Source organism: Schistocerca serialis, chromosome 3, assembly GCF_023864345.2.
Source record: "Schistocerca serialis cubense isolate TAMUIC-IGC-003099 chromosome 3, iqSchSeri2.2, whole genome shotgun sequence".
NCBI classification, from domain to species: Eukaryota; Metazoa; Arthropoda; class Insecta; order Orthoptera; family Acrididae; genus Schistocerca; species Schistocerca serialis.
Genome location: NC_064640.1, coordinates 253,238,614 through 253,254,386, shown reverse-complemented (window position 1 = coordinate 253,254,386; position 15,773 = coordinate 253,238,614).

Sequence of the window (15,773 nt, the reverse complement as noted above, 5' to 3'; positions counted from 1 at the left end):
GCATTATATATTATTTTGTTGTTAACTTTTTTGTGTTGATCAGTACCTTCCTATACATCTTTTTGTACATATGGTAGAAATTTAAGAAGAAGGTTGGCAAGATAATGCCTGTAATGGGACCTTTATCATTGGCATCAAATTCATTTCGTTAACAAATGCATTATATGAAATTTTCACGGAATCAGCTATATTGAGCATGGGAATAATACCATTTGGTGACACATAAAAATTTGTGCGACTTGAGCAGGGGTCGCAACTCAAGGCTTGGCCACTGTGTCCTGTTTCCACCCTCTAGGAACCAAGGAAATCGTAGTGAACGTGGAGGAGAGAACATCAATGATTTGTTTATTCATTTCCCTTTTTTTTAACTGCTTCACGAGGAGGAGGGCGCGGAGAGACGTCAGAGTCATTGAGACTATCGACGTATAGTTTTTCAGATAAGAACATTCTGATGGCCCGAGAATATATCGGTTCTATCTGTGGAAGAGGAAGGGATCAAGTCTTCATGACAGAAACACCTCAGCTCTGGGGTGGGTTAAGGAAGACTCTGCAAAGGAAATTGGAGAAAAACTGTCTGTCTTTTGGATTGCGGACAACTGCGCAATGGCGCTCATTAAGGAACTGCCAGAAATCAAGAATACTTTTCGCCATCAGCAAACAACTAGTGAGCTGGGTGTCCACAAATCCACTTCGCAGAGTTCTTCTTTGCTTGTGGGAAGTATCCCGAACCCAGAAAGAGGAGCATTTGAGCAGGTATCTGATGAGGAGTCGTATGGGTAATTACGGACATCTGTCACACCAATAACCACACACCTCCTGCCAAGCTGCACACCAGGCGATGCTCGTCTGCATCCAAAGCATCACAGGCGACACACAAGGGGTGTCTGTGTGGGGAATCCCGTGAAGGCGTGACTGGTATAATTGCTTCCCATTGGCAGTAAGTGTTACCGTATAGGATCGCACTTCTGGTCGCCAATGTTAATGTATGTGGTCAGGGAAGGGGTGGAGGGTTGTTACATTGTTACATATGCCTTGTAACGATAGTGTGCAGGAGATCGAGAGGTCAGGATTTGAGAGTGGACATCCAGGGCCGTCGTTATATGACGAAACAGGAAATTAGGTACAATAAAGAGGATATATTTCAATGTACGGTGTACAAGGGATGCGCCTAGGGTCATAAGTTACCAGGTTTAGGCCAGTCTAAGAGGTCGAGCAATTAATTGAAACGGGCAACGGAAGGGGAAGCGGTTCATGTTAACTTAAGTTGGTGGCCGGTCGTGAAAAGCGGAGCCAGAGGCTCCGACTTCCGAAAAGACGTCTGTTCTGCTCGAGGTCTGGATTACAAGAGAGAGAGGCAACTGTGCTCCGCACCACAGAACACTCCAGCGTCCACACACATTACTTGTATCCCACGCACGCAATTGGCTAAAACCAATGGTCTAAATTCGCTAGTAGTTTCAGCAGACTCCTCTCAGGGCACCTCTTGTCAGCGACTTTTACTAGACAGAACTGCCTCAGTTTTGAAAGACAGGCAACTTGTGTCACGTAGGCACAGCGTAAGTTGCCCTGGAAGTAAATTTGCAAAGATTTGACTGGGCCTTTGAAATAAATTTCTTAAACCAAATCCCTAAAATATTCCTTGACTGGCTGCCACCGTGTATATAAGGTACATGCAGACTAGTGATCTGTGCTGCTGAAGAAAGCCATCGATCGCCTTAGTGGATTTCAAGTGCGCAGCCCTTATCGCAATACGGACATGGCTCAGGCAGATGAAAAAGTGGCGGAAGTAAAAGAAGGGTGGCGGGACGTCCAAAAGCGGAATAGGCGCTGAAAGAGGCAAGGGCCTCTAGCACTGGGTTGGTAATGCAGGTAGGAGAACAGCGCCACAACGCTATGTGAGAGCCAATGAAAAGGGCTATGGCTCTGTCAGGCACATAATACAGACCTAAACTGCCCCTGCACCACAGTAGAGTGAGGGTCTTGTTCCTTATCTTGAACAGCAGGCCATGGCAAATAAATGAACCCAATGCTGCTAGCATGTGGCGGGCCATGGAAGGTGGAATAGGAAGCGTCTGTGTCACGTGGGGGATATCTGACGCCATATATACATGTACGTATTGTGTTCTTTGCAGAAGATCGAGTGCTCATAAACAGTGATCTAAGAACCGAGCTCGTTGTTGGGAAAGTAGACGCTGGCAGTTGAGGGCAATCGTGCGCCGCAGATCACTTGCAAAATCGAGTCCTAAGAATTGCATAGTATCAGCTACACGTAACGGAGCAGCGCTGTCTGCAGGAAGCCCCATACCTGTGGCCATGGCGCTCGATTTGCGAACGTTAAGACAGCTACCAGAAGCCTCGCCACAGTGGGTAACCCATGCCACTGACTCTCTCACCTCAGCGCCGCTACGAAGAACGATGACGAGATCATCTGCATAAGCAGTGCAGCTGAATACATGGTCACTGAGAGACATCCCAGAGTGGCGCTGATGGAGGCAACCGCGCAACGGTTCCATGGCGAAAGCATACAACAGTGCAGAGAGCAGGAGCCTCGTGCACTGATCGATGTATCAAGATGGGGGGGAGTGAGACGGGCATTGTAGAGTACACAAGACGTAGCTTCATGAAGGAGACGCATTACGATGTCGACGGTAGTGTCAGGGTATCCCATACTGCGAAGTACCCCTTCTAGGCAGTCGTGATCGACTCGATCGAACGCCTGGCTGAAATCAAGAATTGCTAAAAGTCCAGGCAAATGACGAGCGTGAGCAAGAACAATAATGTTCTGCAACAGAGGGCAGTGCTGATGTTATTAGCAGCTCCCAAAGAAATTTGATCAGGGGAAATCACGTACGGAGCTGTCCGTTTAAACTGCGCAGCCAACAGCCGGATAAAGATCTTTGTGTCACTGTTGAGTAACGCCAAGGGGTGGTAATCGCATATCCACGAGGTACCCCGAGGCTTGTGGATGGGATTGAGGAAACCATAGAGGAAAACGTCTGGAATCGGCATGAAAGGTGACATAAGCTCCTGACTAATTTTCGTCCACACTGGTGCCAGAAGGGGACGAAATGTCCGATAAAACTCCAGTGTGAGGCCATCAGGGCCAGGCGACTTGTTAGCAGATCCACCTGGATAGCATCATGGACTTCGTCCTCTGTGACGTTAGCATTCATGGGAACGAAGCCAAAGGAGAGTCTGGAGACCGCTGCAGTGTTGGCTGGGTGGTAACATTGTTCAGAGTGCAGAATAACATAACGTGCATAGAGGGCAGACCCCATATCCCGTTGGGTATCAAAAGGCCCACCATCATCAGTCGTAAGAAAATAAATCAAAGTCCTCCGACAGTGGCGTTGTTCCACTATGACATGATACATAGAAGGACGCTCCTACTCTAACCCATCGTGTGTGCACGCCCTGATCATAGCTCCTTCAAGGTGGCGGCGAGAGAGGGATGTGAGCTATGCCTTGACCTGATTCACCATCGCCTGGCGCTCTGGCGAATATGGCATCTAGCACATTCCCGGTGAACGGTGAAATAGAATTCCTGAGTTCGTCGCCACCACGCTGCACCCTCTCTTCCATAACCAATCAAGGCCTTGCAGATGGCAGACTTCGCACAGAGAATCCACCAAGACAGGGAAGACTGATAGGCATCACGGCGTCGACAACAAGCTGTCCACATGGTCTCGATGAGCTACTGGCAGTCAGGTGAAGGAAGGTGGATCGTGTTGTTTCAATGGTCCATGGCCACACCACACCCTGTGGCGCCAGAGATTGATGGCACAGATGTGTGTCATCGTCAGAGAACGGAACAGGCCAGACTTCAGCAGCGTGCACCCCACTGACAGTATCGTGGGAGATGTAAACATGATAGAGGCGTCTGGAAGAATGGCTAGTGAAATGCGTAAATCCCGGACGATCGCCATGAACATGCTCCCAAGAACCCACAAGGCTTAGGTGATGGAAAATTGTCGCTAGCGCCGCGCACGGAGAATGACGTCGTAGTTGGTCCTTGGGTGTCTGGGTGCAGTTGAAATCGCCTCCCATGATCAATGCACCCCCCCCCCCCCCCCACCCTCGACCCAGGAAAAGAGGCGTGACTTTCTCTGTGGAGAAGGTTGAATGTTAATGGCGGCGACCTGAACCAGATGCTGCTTACACTTTGATTATCCTGATGCCACTAAACGTGAGAGCCATACCTCTGGCATCAGGGAGATAGGCAACTGCATCAGCGAGGACACCATCACATAAGAGGAACGCCACCCCACCACCAGTTGGGAAAGCATGAGAGACAAATGCTGTAAAACCATGCAGAGCACAGAAAGATGGAACATGCACCTCCTGAAGTAGAGTAACGTCAATGTCCACAGCGCATAGCATGTCACAGAGTAAAGCCAGTTTGTGGTGTATGTGAATGGTATTGACTTTGACTATGGCTATGTGGTAAGTCGGGAAAGCTGCCATCGCCAGGAGGATGGGTGATTCAGGCACAGGGGAAGAACAGGGAAGTACCTGTTAAAACCCAATGGAAGGGCACATCACTGTGACGGGGATGGAGCGGACCTCACCAAGGGGGGCTTCGCACTGTACATCTCCAGAATGTCCATCCTCAGCATCAACGTCGTCCACCCAGGAGACAGACATCTCATTGGGCCGGTTCAGTGGAACACTATCAGAGGTGCGCTCACAGGTAGCGTCAGACACAGAAGGGGAGGCAACCGCATCAGAAACAGGCAGGGGAGATCGGTGTCTGGAGGTGGATGCTGACTGGAGATGGAGGCAGGGGAGGATGTCGCGTCATCAGGTGTCAGGGCGTCAGAGGACTGCGCACCATCAGTAGCAGGGTCGTCATTCAGTGCATACATTCAATGGAGGCAGTCATCAGTGGCGTTGGCGTATGGCGATGTCTCTTCCATGTCCTCAGCGACCGTTGCTTCCTAATATGCAGTTCCATGTTGGATGGCTGGCGGCTATCGTCCAATATGTGGCCAGATGGTAAAAGAGCGGCGGTCGGTACAGCTCCATAATCAACAACCATGGATCGGGACATACAGCTTGTGCCTGCTGACTGTCATCGTTCATTTGTTTCGCCCCTGGCAGGAGTCTAGGAATGACAGGCAAAACGTCTATCGCGCTTGACGGTAAGAAAACGCCATGATGGTCGATGAAGTTGGACTCTGAGACAAACCGCTACAGCCGGCAAGGGTGGCCGAGCGGTTCTAGGCACTACAGTCTGGAACCGCGCGACCGCTACGGTCGCAGGTTCGAATCCTACCCTCGGGCATGGATGTGTGTGATGTCCTTAGGTTAGTTAGGTTTAAGTAGTTCTAAGTTCTAGGGGACTGATGACCTTAGAAGTTAAGTCCCATAGTGCTCAGAGCCATTTGAACCATTTTGAACAAACGGCTACGTGGACGTAAACAAACGCGCGCTCGCTCGCAAGCAGCACAACGGCGAGACGCAAACAAAGCGTGCGGCCCTCACCACTAGGCCAACTCTGCTCGGCTATCGTTGCACACGTCCACGAACGATCCAGACCTCCATATGCCACATTGTCTATGCCTCCATTGCTCGTAACTTACCTAGATTCCCGTAACAGAGTCACTGAGACGAACGTGTTGAATGTTACTATTATCATCGTTTTATCTACCTAGGCTATAATACTACTTATTACAATGTCTGTTCCTTAAGACTTGCATGCATGTCTGAAGGAACAGACATTGTAATATTAAGAGCATGATACACATGATGATTATTGAAGAAGAGCATAGAGGCTGTGAAGTATCAATGTACTATCATGCTCAAATTTATCCAAACAATCAGTATTGCGTTTCGCGTGATCTGCATACGACCCACGTAATGTAACTGCATTGCTGACCCTCCATACTCATTTCAGTACAGTCGTTTGATTATACAAAATTGTTACTACCAGAGACTGCAAGAGATAACTGCTCTGTATGGTTATCAGTCCAGATACAAATTAATATCACAATATCAGAAACAACGCTATTAGAGACGATACAGCAGTTAACTTGTAAACTCAAATTTATTACAATAAATGACACTTCAAAAACAAATTCTAGCTTGAAATTACATTATGAATAATGAAGGACTCGGAACTCCAATCCAGCAACTACTGTTCCTAATAACAAACCACGAAAGATATTAAATATGGTTTCAATCACATTTAACAAGGTGTGGGAGGGTTTAAACTTGAAATGATGTGGCATAAAGTTTTGTGTCGGATGGGGATTCGAAGAGAGCACCTAATCGGGTTGTTAACTAAGCACAATCAAATGTTAGCAATCGTAATTTTTCACCAATAACGAGATGACTGAATCTGAAATGATGAGAAGGAAATGGTTTGCCTTACCGCGATTCGCCAGCTGTTGTGGCCGAGCGGTTCTAGGCGCTTCAGTGTGGAACCGCGCGACCGCTACGGTCGCTGGTTCGAATCCTGCCTCGGGCATGGCTGTGTGTGATGTCCTTAGGTTAGTTGGGTTTAAGTAGTTCTAAGTTCTAGGACACTGATGACCTCAGATGTTAAGTCCTATAGTGCTCAGAGCCATCTGAACCGTTTTTTTTTACCGCGATTCGAACCCAGCACCTATCGTCGTTGACTTCTAGTCGCGGCCGCGCGGGGTAGCCGCGCGGTCTCAGGCGCCTTGTCACGGTCCGCGCGGCTCCTCCCGTCGGAGATTCGAGTCCCCCCTCGGGAATGGGCGCGTGTGTTGTCCTTAGCGTAAGTTAGTTTAAGTTAGATTAAGTAGTGCGTAAGCTTAGGAACCGATGACCTCAGCAGTTTGGTTCCATAAGACCTTACCACAAATTTCCAAATTTTTCTAGTAGCAAATAGAAAGTCGGTTTATTTCGACAACAGCGAAATGTGCATATGTGTGAACTGGAAATAACATGACGTAAAATTTTGTGCTGAGTGGGATTCGAACCCTACACATATCATCGTTATTGACTACGTATAAAGAGACAGTGATTATCGAATTCTTTTTCACCAGTAACCAAGAGTGGTATGTTTAAACATTTATTTATTTGTTTGTGATAGACAAAAGTTCGACCGAGCGAGGTGGCGCAGTGGTTAGACACTGGACTCGCATTCGGAAGGACGACGGTTCAATTCCGCGTCCGGCCATCCTGATTTAGGTTTTCCGTGATTTCCCTAAATCACTCCAGGCAAATGCCGGGATGGTTCCTCTGAAAGGACACGGCCGACTTCCTTCCCCATCCTTCCCTAATCCGATAAGACCGATGACCACGCTGTCTGGTCTTCCCCAAACCAACCAACCAACCGACAAAAGTTCTGTGTCTGACTCGGAGTCGAAACTGGTACCAATCGTAATAGCTGAAAATGCACAGAGAGGTGTTAAATATCATAACCATGTGCAACCTGCAGTTTGGTGTGCGCATGCTAAAACTTGAAATTACTCAATGGAAACGTTTTTGCCAAAGCACTATTCGAACATCTACTTCTGATCGAATCCCAGTCCAGCACCAATATTTTCAACACCTTAAGTTCACATATAATAAGAACGTGCCCTGTGACCTTTCGTGGCGATTTGCTTATTCAACCTGGCGTAATTTCCACCTTTGTCGTGACCCAGCCTATACCGACTCTCATCCAGTAGGTAGCAAACGGTCATGTTTAATGTCGATGTGTAACCACCGTGCAACCCTGCAATGTTCAACCAGCGTTACCAGATGTGAAGACGGTCTGTTTGTGATTGTTAAAAATGGTTTCCTGATGTGTGAATCGAAGTGGGAATCAAAATCTGACCCCAGGCACGTGTACCTAGAATCATTCCAGCAGGCCACCAACATACTCCAAGCAGTGGTTCTTGATTGTGTTACACTGGAAGAGAATTCTGATTCCCTGGAGGTTGAATACAACCTGTTCCAAATATTCATTTCCTTGTTCGTCCACATCGCTATTCACTAGTTGTCTTGGTTACCCAGTATGTGCTGTTGACTTGATTTTGTCATCACGGAAACAAAATCATATAATAGCCAGCTGCAGGAACAGGCAGTACGGTAGGATGCGAAAATTTCTGCTGAAAGTGTTGCTTTCCATCTCTGATTCTGTGCTGATGTATGTATTTATGGTCTATTCATAAATAAGGCTAGATATCGGGCACACCCTCATTTTTACGTTTCTAAACCACATTTCGTCTAGTGTAATTACTTATGCAAGGACGTGGTGGCCTTTCCTCATGCAGCATATTATGTGAAGAGTATTGCTGTTTATAATGCACCAATGCTAAATTTACCTAAAAAACCTGGACAAATGCAAGTAAAGCACGCACTCTGAGTGTTCTGTACAAACTTAATTATGTTTATAGATAACGATAATAATAATAGTAATAATTTCGTGTGGCTCAATGCTGTGCTGCACGTCTTTCTATTGGATGCCACTTCGGCAACTTGTGTCTCCCTACCCTAGCCTAGTTATCCAGCTGGGGAAAGGCATAAATCACAGTTGGCTATGTGAAAGTTTACAGTTTAATGCGGAATCCGAGCCACGTATTGTTTTTGGCGACTCTTTACATCGCTGTGATGTGAAGGCTAATTTAACGTTCAGTCGGGCGGTGCTGTTCAAATTGATACACGTCGCCATTTGCTGTAAATTATTTGTCAGCAATTGGCAGCACTGGCGCCTTCTCGCTAATAGCTTCCCTTTTCCGAACGCTTTCCATTGTTGTGTGTTTCAGTATCAACACGACTGCTCTGTTGTTGAGAATTTGCTGATTGCTCAGATTGACACACCGCGCCCGTTCCCGTTACATTTCAACAGGTAATTTCTTTGATTATCAACATAACTTAGTAAGTAGTAGAAAGCTAATTTAGAATGTAAAATGCACTTATATTCTGTTTGGAGCGTTTAGTCGTCTTTTACAGTTGTCTGAATATCAAGTATCAAATTGATACACCGCGCCCGATTGCGTTTTTTACATGAATTTTATGATTTTAGGTGGGATATACTTAATGATGAATGCTATTCGAAGAGGATAATAATGTATTTCACGAGGATTTTGAAGACGAAGTGGACACAGATGGTGAAGACGTAGTTGAAGTCCAGCCAGAAGACTCAGAAACAGAGTAAGATGACATTGAAGATGGCGAGGAAGTACTTGATGAAAAGGGCCATTACTATATTGGACAAAATGGAATAAAGTTCCACCATCGCAGAGAGTACGATTCAGGGCTCTCAATGTTATTCGGAAGTTATCTGGACTTATAGGTGTGGCAAAAGCAGAAAGAACGTCTTTGGAAGGCCGAAATTGCCTCATAGATGACGAAATTTTGTCTATTATAGTCTTGTGTACAAATCAGTATATTGAGAGCGTCAAAGCTACATTCCAGAGTGAGACAGACACACAGAAATAGACATTATTTAATTGGAAGCCTTCATCTGTCTCTTATTTTTAGCTGGAGTAAACAAAAGTAACAGACAAAGCTTAGAGGATCTGTGGGGAACTGATGGGGATGGCATCGAGAAATTTCACCTCCTAATGAACATAAAACGTTTCAAATTCATTATGCGGTGTCTTAGATTTGACAGTCGTGCAACTCGCGATTAGAGGAGACAATTAGACAAGATAAGAGTGATTCGGGAAATATTTTCTATATTTGTACAGAACTGCCAGAAATCCTATACCCTCGCAGAAAATGTTACAGTAGATGAGAAACTGGAAGGATTCCATGAAAGGTGCAGTTTTCGCCAATATATACCTAGTAGACCAAACAATATAGGATTAAGATATATGCTCTTGTGAATTCCCACGTATTTTACCTGTATAATTTGGAAATATATGTTCGGTTGCAACCAGAAGGATTATATCACGTAAGCAATAAACCTTCCGATGTTGTTCTGCGTCTACGTATATCAGTCAGGTCGAAAGGTGACCGCAGACAACTGGTTTACTAGTATTGGCTTTATAAAAGAATTAGGAAGGAAAAATCTTTCTTTTGTTGGAACTATGAAGAAAAACAAGCGTGGGATTCCTTCAGAGTTTGCTACCAGTAAAGGAAGGGCTGCCAACAGTTCACTTTTTGGGTTTAAGAAAGGATGTACTCTGGTTTCCTATGTTACTAGATAGAGGAAGTGTGTGATCCTAAGATGAAGTTTGCATGACGATAATTCAATACATGCTGACACTGGACATAAACTGAAGCCATCGATTGTAACATTTTATAATAGCACCAAAGATGGAGTCGACACTACAGATAAGCTTACCTCTTTGTACAATGTTCCAAGAAAAGTGCGCCGTTGGCCCATGGTTGTATTTTTTGCAGTGATCAATATGAGTGGAATCAATGCACATGTAATCTATTGTGGCAACACTGACAATTGTATCAGAAGAAAATGATTCCTGAAACAACTATCTCATGCATTAGTTCTACCTCACGTGGCTCGAAGAAGTTCGGACACCACAGGAGTTCACAGAGATCTTCAACTGAGGCTACAACATTATAGGTCAACGTTTGAAGCAGAAGCAGAAGAGAGAAGCAGAAAAGTAGAAAAAACAACTGCAAGCAAGAGGAAAAGGTGTGTTATCTGCACAGTAAAGAAAAGGCTGACAAAATATTGTTGCAAAATGTGTGAAAAGCTAATCTGTTTGGTACAAATTGAACCTTTTTGTTGTGATTGTGGTAAAATTCCTCAAATGTTACTGCAGTCCAAAAGTGACGATGATAGAACTGAATAAGTAATGTTACCATTGTTATTGAGCTGTAATGTCATATTTGCCTTTCTGCAAAGATATTTGTCATTTATAATGAGTTTAATCAGCGAAATGTAATAAAGAAGCAAGTGAAAAAAAAGGCGATGTTATCATTTGATAACACAATCCAACACTGACGAAAATAAATCTGAATGAATAATATTTCTATTGCTGTTGTGCTATTATGTCTCATTTTATTTCTTTAAAGATATTTTTAATTTATTGTGTGTTTTATTAATGAAAATAAACGATCACATGAATAAGCGTTTTGATCAATCTGATACACCGCGCCCGATCTCGTTGCGAAAAACACCATACCCAACAGAAGGTTAAAAGGAAGACTAAAGAATCGGTTATCCGATCCCACGATCTCTCGGGTTTGCGGGGACGCACTTTACAGCTAGATCACCATGACCAACATGTATATAGACACTTCATCTATAGGATTTAACGAGTGACACTGTATAAAAAAATGTGACATATATGGGCGTGTCTTTTGACTGCATTTACTTAAAAGCTTAAATTATTTTCACCAACAAGGGACCACAACTCGTAGTATTTGACATAAATGACAGCTTCATACATGCAACAGTTCCTAAGAAAAAGGGGTTTTTATAGGCGGACAGACAGATCGATGAACAACTCAATGGCAAAAAAAGAAATCTATTTAAGGAAATAACGGAAAACCTAAATCAGGATGGTCAGGCGTGGATTTGAACCATTGTGTATTTAACTTTGTAAACAGAAAATATTGGTTGGTTAAAAAAAAAAAGTAGGCCAGAGTGAGACCTCAAAATGTAACATTATGCATCTAGTGTCACGAGGAAGATGTTTTGTGTCAAGAACTGCATCCCACAGGTTTTGCCACTGACAAGAACGCTCGTGTACACTCTGCTGATTTCACGAAATAACCTGCCCGGGATCGTGACTGGAACACAATTCCTATCGCACTTTTTCTTCTGATATAACGCCCTCAAATGTTTACCTTTGTCGTTCCTTAGCGAACAGCCATCAAGAAACTTCTTTGTGGACGAAAATGCACTTCAAACTTGCATTGACGACATCTTTAACCCCAAACCGGTAGTTTTCAACAGGTAGGGAATCCATCGTCAGACTGTTATAGCCAATGTGAGGGGAGGGGATGATTAATTTCTCTCTTATGTTTTCCAGTTAATTCAATCAGCCAACGAGAAACGCTATAAAATATGATCTGTTCTGCTTACTCTTATGACAAAAGTGTAATTTAATAAAGCAAATACTATGTGTAAGAAGAGCCAGCCCAGAACATCACGCATTAGCAAGATATTACGCACTTTTGAACTCAACATAATCTATGTCCATGTGAGGTCCTTTGTCCTGCCCACGAAGCATTTTGGGATTATCACGAAAATATATAAACCACGCAGTTAGAGTACATCCAAAAAGAAACCTAGTTAACAAATTATTCAACGCCACACATAATGAACTGAAATGTGTCGTCACATAAAAACTAACATGTGTGTCGTTATAAACAACAACAAAAATTATAAGTTTTACCAAAGATGCACAGTCACAATTTCTTAAATTGTTCAGCTTTAGATCTTGAAGACGACCCTACTCCTCAGTAGCTGTTGTAATTATTTTTTTCCTGTCAAACAGAAAAACTCATTCACCAGACGCGATTTACTTCTTTTTTTATTTTCTAGAATCACCCATGGTTATCATGCAAACAGTAAAAGGAGATGCCACTTTTCATTCTTTCCATCATTATGAACACAAACAATTGTTCTAGAATACTTTCATTGGCATGAAGTATGATTTCAAATCAAGGAAGCGAAGTGGACTCAGAAACTTGTGTAGAAATGGAGCCGGTGAGTGTGTGGAGAGCAAGTCTGATTCGTGCTGCTGCTAATATGAAGGGAGAAGCAGCTGTTATCATCAGATGTAAAAGGAAACATAAAACGCTGACAGTGTTGTCTGTCTGTCTGTCTGTCTGAAATATATCTTTATTAAGGGAAACTGCCATTCAGTCTGATTTGTGGAGGTTGGAGGAACCAGATCTAATACTTGTACTGGTTACAATATAATCACTGATATTGATTTGTCAGTGAAAGCGAAATGTGTCTGATGAATATCTGTGTTAACATGCAGTGCACTTCAGACAAAGGGAACCAAAATAACAGAAAGAGGTCCATCAAGGTGAGTATGTATGTTTTACAATTATTTCCTAATTTTTCACACTAGCGAAGTCTCCAGGTTATCAGAAACTTCATATGACAATTAACATAGTGTAACTGTTAAAACAGGCTACTACGATAAACATTACTCTACTTGTGGCTGAATATCACTGTCAGTGACCCTAATTTTTATTTCGTTTCATCTTATGATGCATTGCACAATGGATCCGAGGTGCTCGGAATGTAATGTTGCCTGCCTTGTGATGGCTCAAAGGCAATGCTATATCGGCTGACAATTAGAACTGGTTGCAGACATGCATCATGCTCTTCATTGATGTACGGAATAATCTCTTCTTAGCGGTTTGTTGGTCACTGCAGTAATTCGTTGAATGCTACAATTATGCTGTCAGTTCCCAGAGCCGGCTCGGGTATACTATTCCACAAAAGGTGACTTATCATTTGACGCCACCCCTCTCCCCCTTTTTCCCTCGTACATGTCAGTTTTCGCTTCTAATTGCTATATGCAAAGTATACAAATGCATTTGGGCAACAGGGGCGCCACATGCGGCCGCTGCTGATTATGATCCATCCTGTGTGGAAATCTTACAGTTGTGGCACTCTGGCACCTTCCCAGCTTGGCGCCTTACGTGGCGCCTTGTGTCACTTTGGCATAAAACCAGCCCTATTAATTCCATAGATAATTTGCACAGAAAGTCTTATCGTCTGGTACACAAGAGCAATGATCGTCACTACACTCGTTTTATGTGTTAAAATTTGATAAATAATCAGTTCATAGGCACCCATAATTCAATGTTCAGAATTTTGCGGGAAATTAGCACGTCCTGCATGCAAGTTCCCAAGAGTATAATACATTTTTGTTGACTCGCTCCCACGTACACCTCACCTTCGATGCACCAACTCGACTTCCCAGTTAGCACTTCTTTACAAAACCTGAAAACAACTGCCAAAAGCCGAGATACTGCCTCCTCCTCAATCTTAGATTGTACTAGACAAATGCATAATGTATTTTAACTATTGCAATGGCTCGTTCTAAAACTTTTATACGGGAACTTTCACCTTTGACAAGTGACGAGTTGCATTAAATCATTCAGAAGACCGGGGGAAAAAAATTAATTAGAGAATTATGTATATGTTGTTGCAGTTGTATTTTTCAGCCCTGCAGACTGATCTGGTGCAGTTCTCGACGCTAATTCATCAAGTGCGTTATCTTTAAATAACTGCTGCAACCTACTGCCACTTGAACCTTCTTAGCATATTCAAATCTTGATCTCCCTCAACTTATATAACCCCCTCCCCACCTCCTCCAGACACATGAACATCCATTACCAAATCACGATTCCTTGAGACCTCAGAATGTATCCTATCAAACGATCCCTACTTTTAGTCAAGTTCTAAAATAAACATATTTCCTTCCCAAATCAATTCAGTTCCTCCTCATTACCTAATCTACCCTTAAAATCTTCAGCATACCTCTGAAGCACCACATTTCAGAATATTCTATTTTTTTCTCTCCTAAACTTTTATTTCAATTCCATAAAAGGTTGCAATCCAGACAACTTCCCTCCGAAACGACTTTTCAACATTTAAACTTATGTTGTATGTAAACTAGTTTCTCATTTTCAGAAATGTTTTTCCTGCTATTACACACTGCTTTTTCTATCCTCACTACTTCAGCCATCTTAACTTGGTGCCTAAATAACAAAACTAATCTAATTCTCCTCTTTCCTAATTTAATTCCCTCAGCATCACCTGGTATAGTTCGACTACATGCATTATCCTTTTTCTAGTTTTCTTGATATTTGTCATATCATCTATTCTCACGATGCTATCCATTTTGTTCAATCTGTCCTCTAAGTCCTTTGCCGTTACTTAGGAGAATTACAATGTCACTGGCAAAAATCAAAAAGTTTATTATTTTTCTCTTAACTTTAGGTACCTTTACAAATTTCTACTTCTTATTCTTGAGTGGTTGCTCAATGCACAGATTGAATAACACCAGGAATGGGCTACAACACACTCTCACTGCCTTCTCAACAGCTGCTACCCTTCACGTTCTTCAACCACAGTTTGATTTGTGAACATATTTCAAGCCCTGTATTTTATCCCCGCTTCCTTCAGAGTTTCTGTGTGTCTTCCAGTGAACATGTCCAATGTTTTCTCAAAATCCCGTGAATGATAGAAACCAATTTTGGCATTCTTCAACCTACTTTCGAAGATGGAGCCAGTACTGCCTCACGTGTTTCTACATTTCTTTGTAATCAAAACTCATCTGCCCTGAGCCTAGCTTCCACAAGTTTTTTTCTTCGCCATTTGTGTAATCAATTTGTCTCAGTACTATGCGACCAACACTTACTACACCGATAGTTAGGTGATAGCCTCATCTGTCAACAACTGTCACCTTTAGCATTGGAATTATTACATTCTTCTGGAGTGTGAGGGTATTTTTTCTATATTATATATCTTGCATACCCGATGGAATAATTTTGTCATGGTATTTTCTCCCAAGGCTATCAATAATTTTGAGATAATGGAGTCTACTCCAAATGCCTTGTTTCGTCTTACGTGATTCAGTGCTCTGTTAATTTAGTTCAGTATCTCATGAGTTATCTAAGGACTAAGTTTATCTATCACTAAAGCTACTGTCAGTATTAAGCCTTGCAGCAATAATTCTTAACCAAAGGAATTTAGTTACAACAGGAATTAACATCCTGACGAAAGAACAACAGACAGTGTAAATAATTTATTTACCGACCATGATGGGGTGCCAATGTAGTGTGCTGGTTCATGGAGTGTCTATGCAGTTGACATATAGTTTAGCGACTTTTCCCCTGTGTTGGATTAAGTACGAGATGTCATGACATAA